The sequence below is a fragment of the Anolis carolinensis genome, chromosome 5 (genome assembly GCF_035594765.1).
Source record: "Anolis carolinensis isolate JA03-04 chromosome 5, rAnoCar3.1.pri, whole genome shotgun sequence".
NCBI classification, from domain to species: Eukaryota; Metazoa; Chordata; class Lepidosauria; order Squamata; family Dactyloidae; genus Anolis; species Anolis carolinensis.
The window spans coordinates 190,601,484-190,621,583 of NC_085845.1; the positions used below are offsets into that span (position 1 = coordinate 190,601,484).

The 20,100-nt window shown below is 39.1% G+C and overlaps 1 long non-coding RNA gene and 1 other non-coding gene across 2 annotated transcripts in view; one reads left to right on the forward strand and one right to left on the reverse strand.

The window, feature by feature from the left end:
• Window positions 1-20,100, forward strand: part of LOC134299660 (uncharacterized) — a 136,768-nt gene that overhangs the window by 61,175 nt on the left and 55,493 nt on the right. The gene's annotated exons all lie outside the window — the stretch shown is intronic.
• LOC134299821 (U6 spliceosomal RNA) lies at window positions 18,707-18,813 on the reverse strand. The gene has a single exon (XR_010007062.1). It is a non-coding gene; the product is annotated as a U6 spliceosomal RNA (small nuclear RNA).

A 20,100-nucleotide genomic window follows, 5' to 3' on the forward strand; every position in this document is an offset into this window, starting at 1 on the left:
AGAACTTGCAACTAGGTCTTCTCTGTGGCTGCTCTGAGTTGTACAACTTGGTACAAGAGGCAACCTGGTCCCTATGTTTCTGTAGATCTGGGCTGAACATCTTGGTATAGCTTTTCTCCATTTTGAAAAGTATTGAAATTTAAAGGCTGGAATTCTAGGAACGTTCTTAAGTTACACAAGTATTTTAGTTGTGTGGCATCTCCTGGCCTGACCTTCTCCATCCCAACTCCAATCCCAACTTAACTGGGTAGCAGCTCCTGCAAGGGAAAAGAGTCTGTTCTCTTGTTGATGAGAAATCAAAATGGATTTTTGCCATTTCACACACTTCTAATACCTACCCCTTTCTCCAGTGATGTCTGGTATAACTGTCAGAAGTATAATCCCCATTTCAATTCCTCCTCCCACTGGAGATTGCTTATAGGAATGGGGTGGAAACATTGGTCTTCTGAATCCCTATTGCTCACAGCAGCTGTTTTCCATTAAGTTATGATTGGGAGAATTTCCCCTACATTATTGAATCTATAGAGATAACAGCTATAAATCAGTTAGGAATGCATAACTGTAATTACGTATTTGTAACTGTGATCATGAATTCTAGCCAATGTGATAAATTATATCAGTCTTCTTATATTGTTGTTATAAGTTTGGATACCCAGGGAAGAAAATAAACCTTTCTTGTGGTCTTTGATGAAAATAATTTATGGGGTTTGCCTAGGATGGTTTCATTTAAGCCTTAGTGCCATTGACAAGATGCACAAACTAGATTGTAGAGATGAGCATGCCACCTGATTAAATAATGTTTAGTTGAAGAGCCATCTGATCTTTCAACTGATTAATTACTCAATTTGCTTGTTAATGTACATAGCTTACATGCTGTCATGTCCCAAGTAAGCATGAGAGGCAGATGGTACAGTCAGCACTCCATACAATATGAGCTCAGCAGAGGCCACCTGGGGAGATGGAGACCAGTCCATGATTCAAACTGGGGGGGGGGGGGGGGAGAGAGATCTAACTATTTTGATTCAACAGAAAGTCAATTTGAGCTCAATTGTACACATTTCTGCCAGAAATTTTTTTTGTATTTTCATAGAGATATTCTAATGCATTCAGTAGCATATAAACATTTTTCCTTAGGTGTGCATTTCTGCAAGCAGTTTCCCATTATACATTCCATTCTGACATGCCATTTCCACTAGCATTTGTATTTTTATGTACACATCACCTTATGTATATATTTAAGGTATTTTTTAAACTGAAAACATCCAGATAAACTGGATTTCATTAAAAATGTAAGAAACTGCCTTTTACTTAGTTCATTGGTCTCAGTGCTGCCACACTAAATGGCAGAAATTGTCCAGGATTTTGGGAGTCAGCTAAGTATGCTGATTCAGGCATTGGTCTAGGAAGTGTGTATTAGTAAGTTTATGTGAAAATATGAAATTTGAAAATCTGTCTCACATTGTCTAAATTGGGGCAAATATTGTACAAGCAAAGTCAATGAGAACTAGAGCTTTTAGGACAGATCAATAAAAGATGACCTCTTGTTCCATCAACACCTGTATATCCATAAACCTAATTCCCCCTCCCATGTTCCATCCATTTCATTAGTAGGGGTGAAACTTTCAACTAATATTCTTTTCAGTTGATGCAATGAGTAATTTCAGCAATTTCTTCTTGCTGTGAGAAATTCACAGCTTTATTCCTCTTTGCAGTTCAAGACTTCCCATGTTCAAAATTCGCATGTAACTATTTTGCAGAAGTAAGGAGGACATGGGACAATGAGACTCTTGGTACGAAAAACCCTTGCCAGAGAAGATTTTTTAATGATCCTGCAACTGGGAGTCTTTTGGGGCAATACTTCTATTTTTATACAGGTTCATTCTGCCTGGCTATCACTTTGCACCTCTGTTTGAGTCTTGGCTGCTGTATGACATTCAGATGACACATGCCCAGGTTCTTTCTAAATCAGAGGTGGTGGGTGTGTTGCTTTCAATGTGATGTTGAAATACAACTCCCATTGTCCTTCATGACCGGTTAATCTGTCTAGTGATGATAGGCATTGCAGACCACTAATACCTAGAAAGCCAAGTGTTCTTCAGCCAGCTTGAAAGACCCTACTCTGCCAATGACTTGTGAACAATCCCAGGAACCAGTCTTCCTGCCACTATATCCACAATAATCAATCCACTGGGTACAGAAGATTGCTTTGCCCTCTTTAGTAGTGAACCCTATTGCAACCAATAGAAGAACTAAAAAGTCCCTAGAGAAGCCTGTACTGTATGTCGATAAATGAAACTGTAGGTAATAATCCTGTGATTACAGGGGTTATACATCAGAGTGCTGATTAAAGTAGGCTTTTTACCAATGCAGTTGCTAAGCTTTACTTGGATAAACAGATAATTAAAACTATCAAAGATTTCAGCTCCAAAAAATGAGGCATATATGTCGGTGAAGTTTATGGGCAACCTTATACGACTTGTCCCAGAAAGAACCAAGGTTGAGCTCCCTCCACTAGTCATGCTGCATTAACTCCAATGACTGCCAGGAGACATACATGACTCTGTAGGATTGTGAGAGATTTATGACCTACTGCTGTCTTATTCTATATGTATCTATTTCTTGAAATAAGATACAATGTTCCAAGGGTATGAAGAACAAATGATATGTTTGGGGTAGGGGAGGAAACCTTCAAGCAAATTCATTTTATGGGAATTCCTTGACAATTTTTATATATCTGATGTTATTTCATAATCTTCCTTGACTATTCACAAACTGTAGGTGCTGAATTAAGAAAAATGAATGAGTTGAATTTTCCCATTGCAATTTTTCGATTCAAATTTTCCAGTTATTCTTTTGAGACTATCTGTAGCTCCAAAAGGCAAACTTGAATTTGGGTAGGTTACTACATCTTAAGTATTAATTTCAGGGGAAAATAAACCTGTTGCTTGCTCTCATGAAGACATCAAACCTTGGTATCATGTACACTGCTAAAAACACCAGTGTTGAGGCTCATTCAAACTGGCAAGTAGGGCTGATTCAATTAGCTATTTCTGATATCATTTTAGCTGATTGTTACAGTTTCTACATACACACATTTCCTTTTCTTAAAAAGCATGGTCTTCCTTATTATTGTGCTGAATGAGATTATCACACACAAACCCAACCACACACATAACAAAGAAATCTTCTGGCACCTTAAACTGGGAAATCTTTTTCTCCTGCTTCCTTTCCCTCTTTCTCCTACTCTCCACACACATAGGGCTGTTTTGCAAAATTGCTCCATTTGTGTTGGTGCAATGCAAACATAACACTACAGGTCCAACTTTAAATGTGCAAGAGAGAGGTAAAAGAAAATGAAAATGATAACGTTAGCAGACTAGAAAGTGTTGGCTGGGATCCTGTATGTCTTTTTCTGCAATAAAAATTTGTGTGCACTTAAGTAAGTAGCAGGGTAACTAAGAACCCAGTTACTGGATTGCAAAAGTATGTAACTGATGTGCACAGTAGAAACCCAGCATTTGTGTCCCATTGCATGTCAATCCCTTTGCAGGATCTATTATGTGGTTACAAAACAGCAGCTCTCTATTGAATACAGACATTGCATATTTTTGCAATTGTATTTCCTACATACACCAATATCCTTATGAGCAACAACAGAATTCTAGCTAATCACTTTAAAACAAAACAAACAAAAATGACCCTGCTAGTAGGAACAAAATGCCTGAAATGTGCTGGGTTTAGCAATGTTTCACCTGGATCTTGGGAATAAAAGTAATAATTTTGCAATAAAAGTCATGATATGGTATGAAATTTAGTTAATCTGGGTGAGCTTTAAATTGATCAGTTAGACCCTATATCTAAACCCTTGTGCCAGCCGGACTGATGACTTGAAGGCTGGGTTGCTGACCTGAAGGTTGTCCGTTCAAATCCAATCCAGGGAGAGGCCAGATGAGCTCCCTCTATCAGCTCCAGCTCCATGCAGGGACATGACAGAAGCCTCCCACAAGGATGGTAAAAACATCAAAAAACATCAGGGCGTCCCCTGGGCAACATCTTTGCAGACAGCCATTTCTTTCACACCAGAAGCAACTTGCAGTTTCTCAAGTCACTCCTGACATGAAAAAATATGTGTATGATTGTGTATATTTCTGTATGATACACATATTTTGGGAACATTTTGCATACCGTACAGATTTTTAGTACTTTCCAGTGACAAATATACATATTTTGATACCAGTTCCCATCCCAGTATACACATTTATATATGCATTTTGGTTTGGCAAAAAGTAATACCAAAATCACAAAAAGCACATAGACTGAAGAATAGATGTGTCCTGGCTTTCCTTATGGTATTGTATGCATCTGGTTATATTCTTATCAAAATGTGATTTGAGCAAAATTTTACTCTATCCATTGTGATGATTTTTCAGCCAAAAGGCAAACTTTCTTAACAGGAGGAAAGATGTGTCGCATCTTCTATACAGAAGAAATTGGCTATGATATTTAATTGAGCATTGGTGATGATTTCACCCTGGTTCAATCAGCCCTTCATCTTCTTGATTCCGCATCTACAGATTCTACCAATTACAGCTCAAAAATATTGGGGAAAAACCTCCACCAGTCATTTCAGTTGTTTGACATTTCATTTAAGGGTGCATTTTTATTATGCCATTATATGTAATGGGACTCAAGGATCCATGGATTTTGGAATCCACAGGGGGGTCCTGAAACACCAAGGGGCCACTGTATATATTCAGGGTTTTTTTGCCTTTGTTGGTATTTTCCCCTTTTTTCTGAGCTTCAACGAGTCAGTACTGCTTAACCTCTGCTAGTTTGTAATTGAGACTGTTACAATGCTTAGGTGGTATTCAGGAGCTTTCCGGTTGTAGGTTGGAGAGGCCTGATTGAAAATCAGACCCCGGCATCTGTCTGGAGCATTCCAAGTTCGTCAGCTGCCTTGGAGTTAAGTGGAGTGGGCACTTGATTATCATGAAGGCTGGAATTGGATTGAAGGATCCTACTTCAAGGTGTAATAGAGCTACAAAAGTGCCAGACCTTGGAAGTACCTGGCCCTTGATTGTAGCAGCTTGAAGTGATTTTTTAACAAGTACTTGAAGTGACAGAATCAAATGTTCAGTGTGATGAGTGGGCTGTTCCAACACTGCAAAATCATTTTACTCTTTTTCCAAGGAAAGATCACAAATAAGGAGTCCATGTTCTCATATGGAGCCAACACTGGGAGACCATCACTCACATGTAGGAAGAAACTCACAGTCTGACACAAATGTTGTGTCTGAGTGTAAATGAGTTTGCACCAGTGTGTGTGATTGCTCCATCATGCATCTCTTTCTAGTTAAAACATGCACATAAGTCATACAGAAAGTTTGCATACCTCTCCCACATGCTCAGAAACTCCATCTGTCTGTAGCAGTTCGTAGCTCTTAGACATAACTCTAATGAGACATAGCTTTCAATTTCTTCCTCAAAATACCAATGTGCTCTTGCATGTGTCAAGTAAGTAATTTGGTTCCCATTATTAGTACAACCTCTTAGAGAAGTATACATATATTTATCTAAATTGTCCTCATTTGCCTGGACTTTCTGTTGTCTTCAGGTGTTCTCACCAAAATAACCATATTGGAATAGTTGTGATTTTAGTGATTGATGTTTTGTGTGTGTGGGAGGGGGGGTTTAACAAGTATTGAAGTATTTTAATATTAGTCAGATAGAATCATAAAGCTGGAAGTAACTATGAGGGCAATTCAATTCAATCCCATGCCATGCAGAATATGCAATCAAAGTACTCCTGGAAGATGGAAATCTAACCTCTGTTTAAAAATCTCCAGAGAAGAAGACACCACCCTTCTCCAAGGCAGCATATTCCATTGTTGAATAGCTCTTACCATCAGGAAGTTTTTCCTAATATTCAGATAGAATCTCTTTTACTGTAGTTGGAATCCATTACTTCATGTCCTAGTCTCTGGAACAGCAGAAAACATATTATCTCCATTCAGACAAGAGAGTTTTCTGCTTTGGGGTATGTGTGAAATATTATTTTTAAACACTTGAGAATTCCAGGACTGGGCTTTTTTCAGCAGACAAATCTGTTTGTTTTCAGCCAAAACAAAGGTGGGTGGAAGACTCAGTGGAATAAGTGAGTGTACAAAGGTAATACTGCATCCCAAAAGTCAATTCAGGCCCGGGCTGTGGCGCAGGCTGGAGAGCAAGCCAGCTGAAACCAGCTGCAATGAATCACTCTGACCAGGAGGTCATGAGTTCGAGGCCCTCTCGGAGCCTATGTTTGTCTTGTCTTTGTTCTATGTTAAAAGGCATTGAATGTTTGCCTATATGTGTAATGTGATCCGCCCTGAGTCCCCTTCGGGGTGAGAAGGGCGGAATATAAATGCTGTAAATAAATAAAAATAAATAAATTCAACACAATTTGTGCCCCAAATCTAACTACTGTCTTCACACCCAAATCCAGTGCATGCTCCAGTTGACACTCATGCGTTTCCTGATTAGGTAAGACCTATGTGACTAACAGGGGAAAGAGAAGGAGAAAGAGAAAGTTACAAGTGAAGCAAGTAAAAGTAAAGGTTTTCCCCTGACATTAAGTCTAGTCATGTCCAACTCTGGGGGTTGGTGCTCATCTCCATTTCTATGCCGAAGAGCCGGCGTTGTTCATAGACTCTTCCAAAGTCATGTGACCAGCATGACTGCATGGAGTGCCTTTACCTTGCAGCCGGAGTGGTACCTATTGATCTACTCAGATTTGCATGTTTTTGAACTGCTAGGTTGGCAGAAGCTGGAGCTAACAACAGGAGCTCACTCGGCTCCCAAGATTTGAACTTTCCATCAGAAAGTTCAGCAGTTCAGCAGTTTAACCCGCTGCTCCACCGGGTGCTCTATGAAGCAGACAATATCAACTTTTCCCACCCAAATGACTACTTTTGAGTCAGCATCATTACCGTCACCATCATTGCCACCATCTAATTGGGGAAAAACTCAAAGCAGAAATATTTGGTATAGTTCTAATAGGAAAAAAGCAGGAATTAATGTTCACTTACACTAAAGTAATATCATTCACCACAGTGGAATACATTTATGGAAATGTTCACCCATTAGGAAGTTATAATGTTCCAAACCTTTTTTTATGTAGGAAAAACAGATTTGGGGAAGCACATTTAAAAAATTTCCTACATATTTGCATAATGACATTAGATGTGAGCGCTAATGAAGAGGCAGTAATAAAGCTGGTTGAATTAGCATGATTGAGTGACTTAACATAGCACTTCTGATCCCAAAGTCAGGCATGACTTAAAAATTCCAGCAGACCTTTTTCTGTGATCTCTTGCAATTTCGCATTTCAAGTTGAACTTTTACTAATTAGAAGATTTTTTTTCATCTCACAAGCATGAAACCTCATTGAGTGAAGTGTTTACATCAGGATGAATTTCTATTCTAAAATATTTGCACATGACAAGATTGATAATGAAGAATGAGGGAAGATCATCACTAAAAGAGAGCACACAAAACATTACCATTTTACATTATTAATACCTTCTTTCTTTTCAGATAGCATCCAATATCTAGCTATTTTGTACTTATATGGCACTTTTAATGCATTCAAAGCATTGCATATTCATTATTTACTCAACAGTCTTAAGAAGAGCCCTATCAGATAAGTCAATGTTATTTTATCTACAATTGAAAGAAGGAAACAAATAAGGAAATACAAACCACTGAAATGGAATGGAAATAAGCATAGCTCGGTGTTTTGTGAATAGATCAGGGACAAATACAGTGAGGTAGCGCAAGGTCTATATGCTTAATAATTGCATTATTTTAGAGTGGACTGAGTGGTACATAGTGGTTGAAAGGCTCTCCTACCTTGCCAACTGCCACTGTCCTGACTTTGGAGAGAGAAAATAAGAAATAGCATAACTCCATCATGCCTAGCCCCAGGGATAGATAAAAGAGTTTCACTTCCAGTCCTATCATCACTGTCCTGGCCTCGGAGGGAGAGAAGACTGGGTAGCCACAGCTCAATCATGTCTCAGCCCAGGACAGATAAATGGCCAATGTACAGTGCATTGCAGAAGTCCAACCTTGGGATTATTAGCGTGTGCTTTTCCCCCTTTCATATTCCAAATACCTGATTGGTTGTTTGGGTATGCAGAAAAGGTCTTTCATGTGTTGTCGAAGGCTTTATGGCTGGGATCACAGGATTGTTGTATGTCTTTTGGGCTGTGTGGCCATGTTCCAGAAGTATTCTCTCCTGACGTTTCACCCACATCTATGGCAAGCATCCTCAGAGGTTGTGAAAAATGGATAAACTACAAACTATCTACAGACCCACAAAGAAAATCCAACAAATGCTACGGTCAGCGAAAGACAAGAGGGATCCTCTCTCCTCTGCAGGAGTCTACCGGATACCATGCAGCTGTGGACAAGTCTACATAGGGACCACCAAACGTAGCGCCCAAACACGAGCCAAAGAATGTGAAAGGCACTGCAGACTAATTCAACCAGAGAAATCAGCCATAGCAGAGCACTTGATGAACCAACCTGGACACAGTATATTATGTGAGAACACAGAAATGCTGGACCACTCCAACAACTATCATGTCAGACTACACAGAGAAGCCATTGAAATCCACAAGCATGTGGACAACTTCAACAGAAAGGAGGAAACCATGAAAATGAACAAAATCTGGCTACTATCAGAACAGTAGATGGGAAGCAACACTCTGAGGGCAGAGGAGCCCCAAGGACGGCTAGTGACTCTGAACAAAGGATGCCCCCCAGGCAAGAGACAAACCTTTCCAATGCTAATTAGGGTGATTAACTGAAACATTAGCGCTGGCTTCCAACTGACAAAGGAGTCTTGTCACACTCTGGACTCTCCACAGATATATATTTACCTTCCTTGCCTAGTTTATCCATGCTTCATAACCTCTGAGGATGCCTGCCATAGATGTGGGCGAAACGTCAGGAGAGGATACTTCTGGAACATGGACACACAGCCCGAAAGACATACAACCACCCAAGGTCTTTCATGTTTGTCATTGTGTGCCTTCAAGTCATTTTGGATTTATGGCAACCCTAAGGTGGACTTAGGATGGGGTTTTCTTGGCAAGATTTGTCCAGAAAGGATTTGCCTTTGCTGTCCTCTGAGCATGAGATGGTGTGACTTGTTCAAGGTTATCTGGTTGTTTTGCATGGCTAAGTGTGGATTAACTGAGTCATAGTATAATGTTCAAACAATTACACCTCACTGTCCTGCCACGTTCTCCTCATAGAAACCAATACATGAATATGAAATGTTATTCCTTCCAGTGAGTCCCAATTAGCTCTGCTTCTGATACTAAGACCATAAATGTCTGAACAGGAGTGGAGACATCACGTGCCCATCATTGGGGGTTAGGGGCAGAGAGGCATTGTAGATAAGAACTTATGGTCCACCCTTCTTGGTTCTGCATGAGCAACCTACTGCTAAGACCTGCCCAAAGTGAAGAAGAAGAAAAGTTCCTTTTTCCAGTCCATGTACTGAAGCCAACTTTTCTTCAACTATGATAATTAGACAGTATGCCTCACTGCACCTGATGACAGCAAGTTGAGAGGGTGTTGGAAAGGCTTGTCTATTTCTCTCCTCCAGCTCTTTGTAGCTTCTATTGAAGTCAGTACCTTGCTTTCCCTAATGGTAGACCTAGCCCTTCTTTCTACAATAGCCATTAATAATGTCGAGCCAGTTTTTGTACCATTATGCATGTGTTCTTATTCGGCTTCTCCACACCCAATTCTATTTCTGACTGTGATAAATAAAAGGGGACGCCTTTGCAAGATCTTCCCTGAAGCTCCTGTGGTCAAACAGTCATCTCAGACCACATAATAGGACCTCAAGAGATGTAATAACTAAAGACCTGTGAGATCCATTGTTTGCCCTCCGCATATGTCCCAAGACTGTTGCAGTATTAATGATAGTGGCTATTTATCCATGTGGAAGTTCTGTGGTGAGCAAAAGTTAGTTTGCTTTTTATTAAATAGGATGTGCAGCATTGTTGGGTCTTCTTCTTTTAGCCACCGCTCTATTGATCTTTCTGATCATGTACAGTGTCCTGTCAGACAAGACAGATAATGACTTGGACCACTGCAAATGGGACTATATGACATCACACTTTTGAGAGCAGACAACTTAGTAATCTTATCTGCCTTGACAGGTATAAAGGGCATTTCAAAAACTGATTGTATCTGCTGCGATTTTAAGAGGGCTGACGTGTGACAAGAAAATCTTTACGAATCCCTTTTCCCCAGAGAATAAACTCTTCAAGGGGACGGTGCAATATCATTTCTTTTTTGAGTGCTAAGAAGATTATACAATGCAAAATGTTTTTAAGGATTAAAAAGGGGAGCGATGCTATAAAACTGGGCAGAGGGGTTCCAGAAAATTTGCTTTTCGCAAGTTCTAAGCAATTTCTAAAATGTGACTAAAGATTACTATCTTTATAAACTTTATAATTGTGGCAAAGTTGTGGGTGGCACAGTGACCCCCCCCTCCCCGAAAACAAACAATTTAGCTGCAATCCTGTTCAGAAGCAATTTGACATTTTTGTTTGGTGCATAATCTGCATATTCACTTCAAGGTCACAGAGATGGAGTTTCAAACATGATGCCAGTGCATGCATAGATGCATCTCTAGTTGTATGTTCTGTGGTGTGCAACATAATCAATGTGTAATTCCAATGTGTAAAGTTGTCAGGGATCCTGACAGATATTAGCAATTCACCTACACAAGTGGTCGGATATTTCTGTTGAATGTACAGCATTTTTACTCACTATGCACTCCTGATATACCGTGTTTGCCCAAAAATAAGACAGTGTCTTATATTAATTTTTGCTCCCAAAGATGCATTAGGTCTTATTTTCAGGAGATGTCTTATTTTTTCCATGAAGAAGAATTCACATTTATTGTTGAACAAAAAAAATGAACATGTGTTATATACTATACAATAGTTGTCATCACAAACCTGCATAATCAGACAAACTGTTAATCCTATCAAGAATTTCTTGTTACTATCATTATCTCCATGTAAAACAATCTGTGGTACATACATTTACCAATCCTGCATGCTCTGGTGTTCTTTTTGGCGGGCATGCTTCCAAACAAAAGCTTTGCTAGGTCTAAATTTCAGGGGAGGTCTTATATTTAGCAATTCAGCAAAACCTCTACTAGGTCTTAATTTCAGGGGATGTCTTATTTTTGGGGAAACGGGGTATATGATTGCATGGGCATGGGCAATATCAACCACCCACCACAGGACCAAGAACAACAAACACTCAGTGTTGGGATAACAAAAGGCCACAAAAATTAAAATTTATAATAGTCAAATTTGAAACCCCCACGTTGAAATAGTCTTTCCTTCTAAAAACCTTTTGAAGGGCTCCCAGTCTTTCCTAAACTCGGAAGGGTCTTTTGACTGGAGATACCCTGTCAGAATGTCCATCTCAGCCACCTCACACTTTCACGATCCGTTTCTGGTGTTTCCTCCAATTTCCAGGCTCGTACATAAACTATTCTCGCAGCAGTTGTCATCAAGGTGAAGAGTTTATCGCGCGACTTCAGCAGTGATCCGTCTGTTATTCCTAGTAGGAATATTTCTGGGTGCATGGGTATTTTTAGCTTTAATATTTTTTCAGTTTTATGGATGTGTCATTCTTTTTCTCACTGGATCATCAACTGTATTTTTAAAAAACCATGCCACTGTCTCTGTCCAACTGGAGACACTCTTCAGCTGCATTGTCCTGCAGTGATCTTCTTACATCTGGCTTCCCATTTGAAGGGCATAAAAGTTGTTTATTGGTGACTGTGGTTCTTTGAAAGATCACAACTTCTTTGCTGATTACGAATGAGAAACAGGGTTGGCAGCCATGCATGGGGCCTGGATAAGGAATCAGATAGCCCACTGCTGACCGATACCTCTTATCCATGCCAGGGGGCACAGCTGTTTGCCAACCAGCACAATACTGGAATGCTGTTACCACCACACCCATGCTAAGCCATTGGACACTCCCCCACTCCAATTGGGGGGGGGGGGAATAAACATGCCATATCCATGGAAACATGTGGCTCCAAAGTTGGTGGACCATCCTTCATAACAAATAAGAGAAAGGGACCCTAGCCCACTGCTTCATCAACCCAAATGGGGCCACCTTAGCTCAATGTTATGGTTGCAAAAAATATGGCAACAGTAAAATGTTTCTGAACACCACTAAAGACCTCATAAGACAGGAAGGGAGAAAGCAGAGGGAATTATCCTTCTTCATTCCCTACCATCTTTCCCTGTCTTCTGTAATGACTGGCCATCCCATGTTGCTACCCAACCTTTGCCATGCTTTCCCCACTTCCTCCCCATTTTTTGAAATGTGTGGCCATGTGTTGTGGGATGCCTTCCATGGGACTCCATTCTTCCATTGCCTGAAAATGGAGAGAAGACACAAAGAAGAGTGTGTTTGATAAGGTCCCTAGGCATATAAACAAATCTGTTAGCAAAAACGTGCAGTGTTTATAGTGGACTCTGTAGCAAATGCTTCAGTTGTACTTTGTAAAAAGAAAAATCAGCCTGTTTGGCAAGCCTTACAAATTATCAGGGAATGTTTTGATTTTTATAAATATTTAATACATCTATATGCCTGGAATCATAAGAACATTTCTCAGCTGAAAAGAGATCGTGAGTGGAAAAAGTTTCAGAAGCGCTGGCCTAGCACATATAAACTAATATTCTTGGGTTGTTGCAGCCTTAGTTGCAGTCTCACTGCCATTTTAAAGTTTCACTATATTTTCATGTATTTCTCTTCTGTGTGGCTCTCAGATGGTGAAGAGAAGTAGGAGGACAATAAGGATGATGATAATTCTACCCTTTATCCATCAAAAGGCAATAACAGAAGACAAAATTTTATCTTCTATTTTATCTTTATAACAGGCTACCATATGCTTTAGTCTATGTTAAGAGAAGCTTCATGGTGGATAGGAGGTGCCATGTTGTCATGGCTTGACACTCTAACTACTATTCCACTTTGGTTCTTATCCTATTAAATGAGGATATAATAACACAAATTACTGAACTCATGGTTTTAATTGACCTACAAAGTCTGATGTTAGAACAAAAATATGCATTGTTCTCTGAACCACAGAAGATTATTGGATGACAATAGTGGATCCATTAATACTAGGACTGTTGCCCGTCTGATGGAGGTAAGGGAACATTACTGCACAAAACATATTTGTCGTCATGCTTTCTGCTAAATTCTATTAACAACCTCCATGGAGAACATGTCTGATGTGAATATAATTCATCCTGTCATCCTCAGCGACTCATTGGTAGTGATTGCATGAAAGCTCATGTAGTGTTTTCACCTCTAGCTTCACCCTCTGTTATAGTACATCACAAACTCATTTAAATAGTGATATTAATGTTTTTAGAGATCACTACAAATGTTCAGGAGTATCATTGCCATTAATGTCTCATGGGGGCTAGACTGGAGAGTTTTATCGGCTCAAGGATGAGGTATTTGATGAAGTAATAACAAACTAGCTTTGAATTGTCTTTCATTACCCTTTATCTCTCCTGGGGAGAATATAATCTTATTCGAATTATAATTGCCTCGGTTATCAATGAGGTCTACTATTTATTTACCTGCACCCAGAAATGCAAATGTACATGCATTCTCCTGTTTTAATGTACCTGTAATGAAATTCCCTTTGCTATCGGACTCATGCATGACAACAAATTACAAACTAGTTCTGGGAAAGTGCTATTTGCTCAGCATTAAAAAGACAATGCAAACAAAATAGCAATCCCCCAAAACCTCAAATGTGAGTTGCTTCTCCCTCTCTTTTCTTTAAAATGCAGGTAGATTATAAAAGAAGAGCCAAATCCAATCACTGTAAATAACTCTGTGTGTGTGTGTGTGTGTGTGTGTGTGTGTGTGTGTGTGTGTGTGTGTTTGCGTGTGTGTGTGTGTGTGTGTAGAGGATACACATAGCAATGTAAAGCAGTATGTTATAGAAAAATATATTAAAAAGCAATGGATTAATATGAGAATAGATGTTTAATAGATTATTTCCCTCTATGGTTTTTAGAGCTTCCTGACGTGAACTTGACAATTATGATGATGATGATTACCATCAGCATCAGCCTCACCACCATTTTGCATTCCTCCCAAAATAGGGACTTTAGGTGGCTTATGGTTTAAAGGAGCAATATATTTCTTTAAAAAATACAAAAAGTGAATAATAAATCAGAATTAAACTAGTCACAATATTAAAATAGTGACCACTTTAGCCAACCAGATTGTCCACTGGATTCTCTTGGATGGGAAGAAATAGTCAGTATATTAAAAAGTTCTAGTTGAGTTTTCCTTGATCATCACAGAAGTCTTCCTGAACTCTTCTTGTTTGTTGATGGTTTGGCCCTGATTCTTGGGTTGTCCTCTTGTTCTGGCTTATCTGGTTTTATTGCCCTTGATTCCTGGCTCCTAATTTCTGACTCCTGACCACCCCTCCCATTGCTCGGTTCTCAGAGGGTGAACTTACATGGTGGAGTTAAAGAAGTTTGACAGCACTTTTAACTGTCATGGCTCAATGTTATGGAATCCTGGGAAGTGTCTTTAGCTCGCTCTGCCAAAGATTGCTGGGGCCTCACCAAACTATAAATCCCAGGATTCCGCAACAGTCAATGTCATATCAAACTGCATTAAGTTGACAGTATAGATGTTAGGCCTGTATAGGATGGGAAAGGATTCCTCACACAGAAACGCCTCATGTGCCACACTAGGGAATATTAATGGAATAAATATTTAATAGAGAGTTTTGATCATGACTGTTTAAGTCCAAAGGTTTATCTTTCAATCCCAAACAGACATGTACGGCACTGATTTTTAGCCTTGAACCAGTGATCCCATTAAAGTGATTGCTGTTTCACATTAGAATGAAAATTAATTAATGACAGTCTTTCCCACCCCTTCTAAAAGTCCTTTAAAAATGTGGAACTCTTGTAATATATAAATCATTGTTTTTATATAATTGACGGAGACATCTTTTTTCTTTCTTTTTTTGTTGTCATGATTGAATTTCTAAGAGATTGTGAAAGCTGCCTTTTGGGCCACAAGGCTGGACTTTATACACTTAATCAGTCATCCCTACTTGATTAATAGACTTTTTAAACAGAGTCATATATTAATAATGTAGGCTTTAACTGGGCACCTCGATCAAAGAGCAGATTTTAGTAGTTGATTGGTTTGTATCTTCTAGGTCTGTGATAAATGTCTAGAGATTTCTTGTAGTCATCTGCCCCCCATTCTCCCCCCGGCCTGGTCCTCCCCTTCCACATTTTATTCTGATATGCATTTCACTCTTTGGAACAGTGATATGAATATTTAACTGAAGCAATAGTTCAGTACTTATTCTCCAAGGCAGAGATCACAAGAAGAACAGCTTCTCATTCAATGCAAAATTTCCTTTCTTACAATATTCAGTACAAGTGGAGATGGTGTACATGTAGGAGAGGCAAGAAGCTTTTTTGAAAGGCAACAACAGCGTTTTGTTACATCTAGATTGGAGAATCAGGAAATGTGCCAGTTCTGAAGTTCCCACTCCTGTCTGTTAACATTTTATGATTACTCATAAGAGTTAGGATGAATGATTCTCTTTGTTTCTGCTTCAGGTTATTATGTATATTTCTTCAAAAAATGGCACATATATTCATGCTCATTTTGGATTATCTCATCATACAGATTTCATCCTAAATGATATTCAGGAGTGATTGACTGGGTCTGCCTTCTGTGCAGTACTAAAAAGTATTAGCCATGGTGCCACTGCCATTTTCTCCTAGAAATCATTCATCAGTGATATCTTCACCATGGCTGCTACCAAGAGCTGTTTGACACATTTAGGCCGGCTCACCAACCAAAGCCTATCTAATATAGAAGAGCCTGCCAGAAATGTTAATATCGACAAAGCCTCTTGCCTCACAGGAGAACACAATCCTACCATTCAGAAAACAAAAAATAATGACCACAAAAGATTTACAAAACATTAAAGTAGAGAGTGAAGATATCAAATTAATTCAAAGTTTTCAATACCTTGGCTCAGAATGGAAACCACAGTCAAGAAATCATAGGAAAATAAGAACTTGGAAGGACAGCTATGAGGGAACTAGTCAAGATCCAAAAGTGTACAGATACAACTTCAATATTGTATGTGCCATTATATTTCTGATTCAATAGAAATCACAGATTTCTATGTATGGACAGTTCAGGAAGCGGATAGGAAGGGAATTAACTCATTTGAAATGTGATGATGGAGGAGAGTTCTACAGAGACCACAGATTACCAAAAAGGCAAATAAAAAGGCAACTCAATTTTGTAGGACCACACTGAGCTGAGATTGTCAGGCTCTGAATATCATGAGAAGACATGACTCAAAATTTGAATTATGTTTGCTAAGGCAGAAGGCAGTAGGACGAGGAAAACAGATGGATGGACTCAGTCATGGAAGCCATGGTCCTAAATTTGGAAGTAGGTTATTGACTTGGAGGTCTCTCATTCACAGGGTCACAATTCAAAGGCAACTTGGCAGCAATTAATAACAGTTAAGAACAACAAGACTCGTATTTTCCCTAATTCTATTTTGTAGTCCCAGCTAGAAAACACACATTGAAATACTTGTTCAATAGTAAATCAACACGTGCCTATATCCCACAGGGTTTATTCTAGTTGGATTTAGTCAACTGAATGCATTGTCTTCCAAAATGCATTCGTAAATATATGTTCTCTCTCATTTTTAATGAATTCTGAAATATTTTCTAGTCAAAAACTATCAGAACATTTGGGAAGAATCAAAGTTTCTGAAAGGCTGTGTCACAATCTGCATTTTAATTTAGGATGGTCAGGTCAGTTGGAATTGGTTTGGATTTGCCAGAGATGACTAACAAAATAATACAGAAGTCCTTCGGCTGCTATTAAGTAGGGATCCTTAAGGAATTTGGACATTGTTAGACTTCTGCAACTAGGGCCATAGTTGGGCTTTTATGTTTCTGGTGCTGGCATGAGAAATTGGAGTACATTTTGGGAATGCTATCACAGAAGTCTTAGTTACCATAGTATGCCTGGGTTGAAGCAGTGCATAGAATTCCAGTTCTGAAATGTGGAAATGTAATCATTTGAGATAATCATCAGAGGATCCAATGTTGCACAAATTGGGATCAAACTTTGCTGGATGTGAGAACCAATTAACTTTTGCATCACTTACTGGTAATTGTAAATCATGGCATAATAGCATCATTCTTCTGGACTGAAATAGCAACTTGATGTATGCTGCTTCCCATCTTATGGCCTGTCAGAAAAGGAAATATAGCTCCATTTAAATTTTCTGTTGGAGGGCAACAAAAGGTCATCACTCTATCTTTTCATATCTTGACCCTTTTGGAGTCCAAGTGCCCTTTCTAAGTTATTAGTTTGATATTTGGTTGATTCATTCATCACAAATTGCTGGTTAAGGAAGTGAAAGGAAAAGCTGACATTTCCACCATAGGTCACTGAAAGAAACCATCATCCTAACAACTTACTATAGTTATATTAATTTCTTCCCATGGGTTGCCATTGATGTTAACAAGATTTTCAATTTATAGAAGTGAGAAATTCCGGGGCCAGTTATGTCTACTATCACAAGTTTTTTCCCTAACTATTTTAGTAAGAACAACATTCACTAATTATCTGGAAGTTTACTATTGCCTTTTCGTAGACAGAGAATTTTTTGGGATGAGTTTATAAAGTTGGGTAAATTCAAAACAGCAAATTACTTCCATGTGGTTAGGACTGAGCAGTAAGCCAACATGTAAATAAATAAGCAAATAAATAAATAATAAACAAAATGCAAGGATGGAAAGCTATCAGCCTTCATGCTCATAATTACATAAGGTGATACATAGCTCTATCATATGGAATCCTGGGTTTGTAGTTTGATGGAGAGGCTTTCATCCCCCTGAATTAATGCATTACTACGGTATGAACTCCACACCCATGGGACTACCTGCATTTTCACCTTTCCAGGTCTGACAAATATGTCCTCTCTTTGTTAGATCCTCCAGGGAATGCTATGGTATGCTTCTTCCAGAAGTTTCTATAGAATCACCCTGGAGGAACTAGGAAATTCCTACCACTGTCCCCCAGTCAGGGCAGTCATTGGACAGGGAAAAGATCTCTTATACTTTTTCTTATCCAATGACTTCATTGATTGTGTGACATCAATTAAACACTGTGTTCTAGTCTGTACAAGGCTGCCCAGAGTAATGGCTGTCCTTATAGCAGGGAGTAGGCTTTATTTATTTGTTTATATATCTACATATTTATTTATTTTGACCTTATCTTTCTCCTGGCATGGGACACAACTTAGTTTCCTCTTGCACTCTCCTATCTGAGGCTGCAAATAGTGTGTGTGTGTGTGTGTTGGGGGGGGGGGGTTGTAGCTCAGAGAAGCATAGTAACAACCAGAATAATCAATGAAGATGAAAGACATAGAAAGAATAGTGAATTAATAGCAGTTAATCAAGGAAATTGTTAATTTCTGTTAATGAATTATCATTTCTTTTTCGTTCATTGCCATTGATCACTTACCCAATAACCATATTTTTCTAGGTGAGTTATAGGACAAAATAGCACACGCTTCACAAATTTACATGACCACCTTGGCAGAGGGGCAAAGCTAATCTTCTCTCTTTCTTTCCATTTTTAGAATATGTACTGACAAGAGAGAACTCTAAGCTTGTGATTAATGTTAATTAAATCTTCTTCCATAATGCCACAGTCTTTTGTCAATAGATACAAGATGATTTGGAGAGGGGGGAGAGAACCTTTCATGCTGCTTTCCTCTCCCCTTGTTTCATTCCATCCACCTCAAGCAACCTTCTCCAGTTTTAGACTTGTCCATCTCTTTCTGTCTGTGGCAGATAAAAATCTCTCAGGTCAACAATATCAATAGTTTTTATTACAGAAAGCTGATGCTATCAACATCCTATCTGTCTATTTAATTAGAATTCTAGAGCGATGTAGTATGCCATTCCAGCTTCATGCTTTGAGACAAATGGGAGGAGGGGAAAAACTCCATGTTGGAACAGAAATCTGAAAGGACAATGACATCTTTCTACTTTAAAAAAAAGGATACATTCCTTTTGCTGTTCTTAGGAGAGAACCCACTATTATGATTATTGCGATGGAGGACAAACAAGAATTCATAAATGTTGGATCCAAAGTATCCTTTTCTTTTTCAGGAGAGACAGAACACCTGCAGAAGTGTTGCATGAATCAAAGAGCTAATATTTTCCCCATGATTCCCTTTTCTTTCAATAGCTTCCACCAACTCTAGCCCCATTCTTGGAAAATGCCTTCAATTCTCAAATGCCTGTCATCATTGTCACTGTCATCATTATCTAAATCATCATGCTGCATTATCACAGGACGTCTACACCCAACACCGCTGGAGAAATTATACTTTTTAGCCAGTATAGCAACACCTGACATCCGTTGGGAAGTAGCAGCCAATAATGAAAGGACCAAGGCATGGACATCTCCAGCCCATCCTCTGTTTGGATATCAGCAAGCATGCCAATGCCTTAAATCAAGAAATAGCTTCCGAAGACCTACAGAGATGCTTGCAGAAACACCTCAGCAAGTGAGAATCCAAAAATGGCAGGTTAAAACCCAGAAGCTCAACTAGTCACTGAGATTGGATGAAAAACTCCCTCCTGGGCACACAAAAGACTGGGTGACTTTGAAGACGCTGAACAGACTGCACTCTGGCACCACGAGATGCAGAGGCAACCTTAAGAAATGGGGCTACAAAGTGGAGTCCATGACATATGAGCATGGAGAAGAGCAAACCACAGACCACCTACTACAATGCAACCTGAGCCCTCCTGCCACATTCACAATGGAGGACTTTCTTACAGTGACACCAGAGGCACTCCAAGTGGCCAGGTTCTGGTCAAAGGAAATTTAGCATAATGCCAAGTTTTTAACTTTGTTTGTAGTTTGTAATATACATTA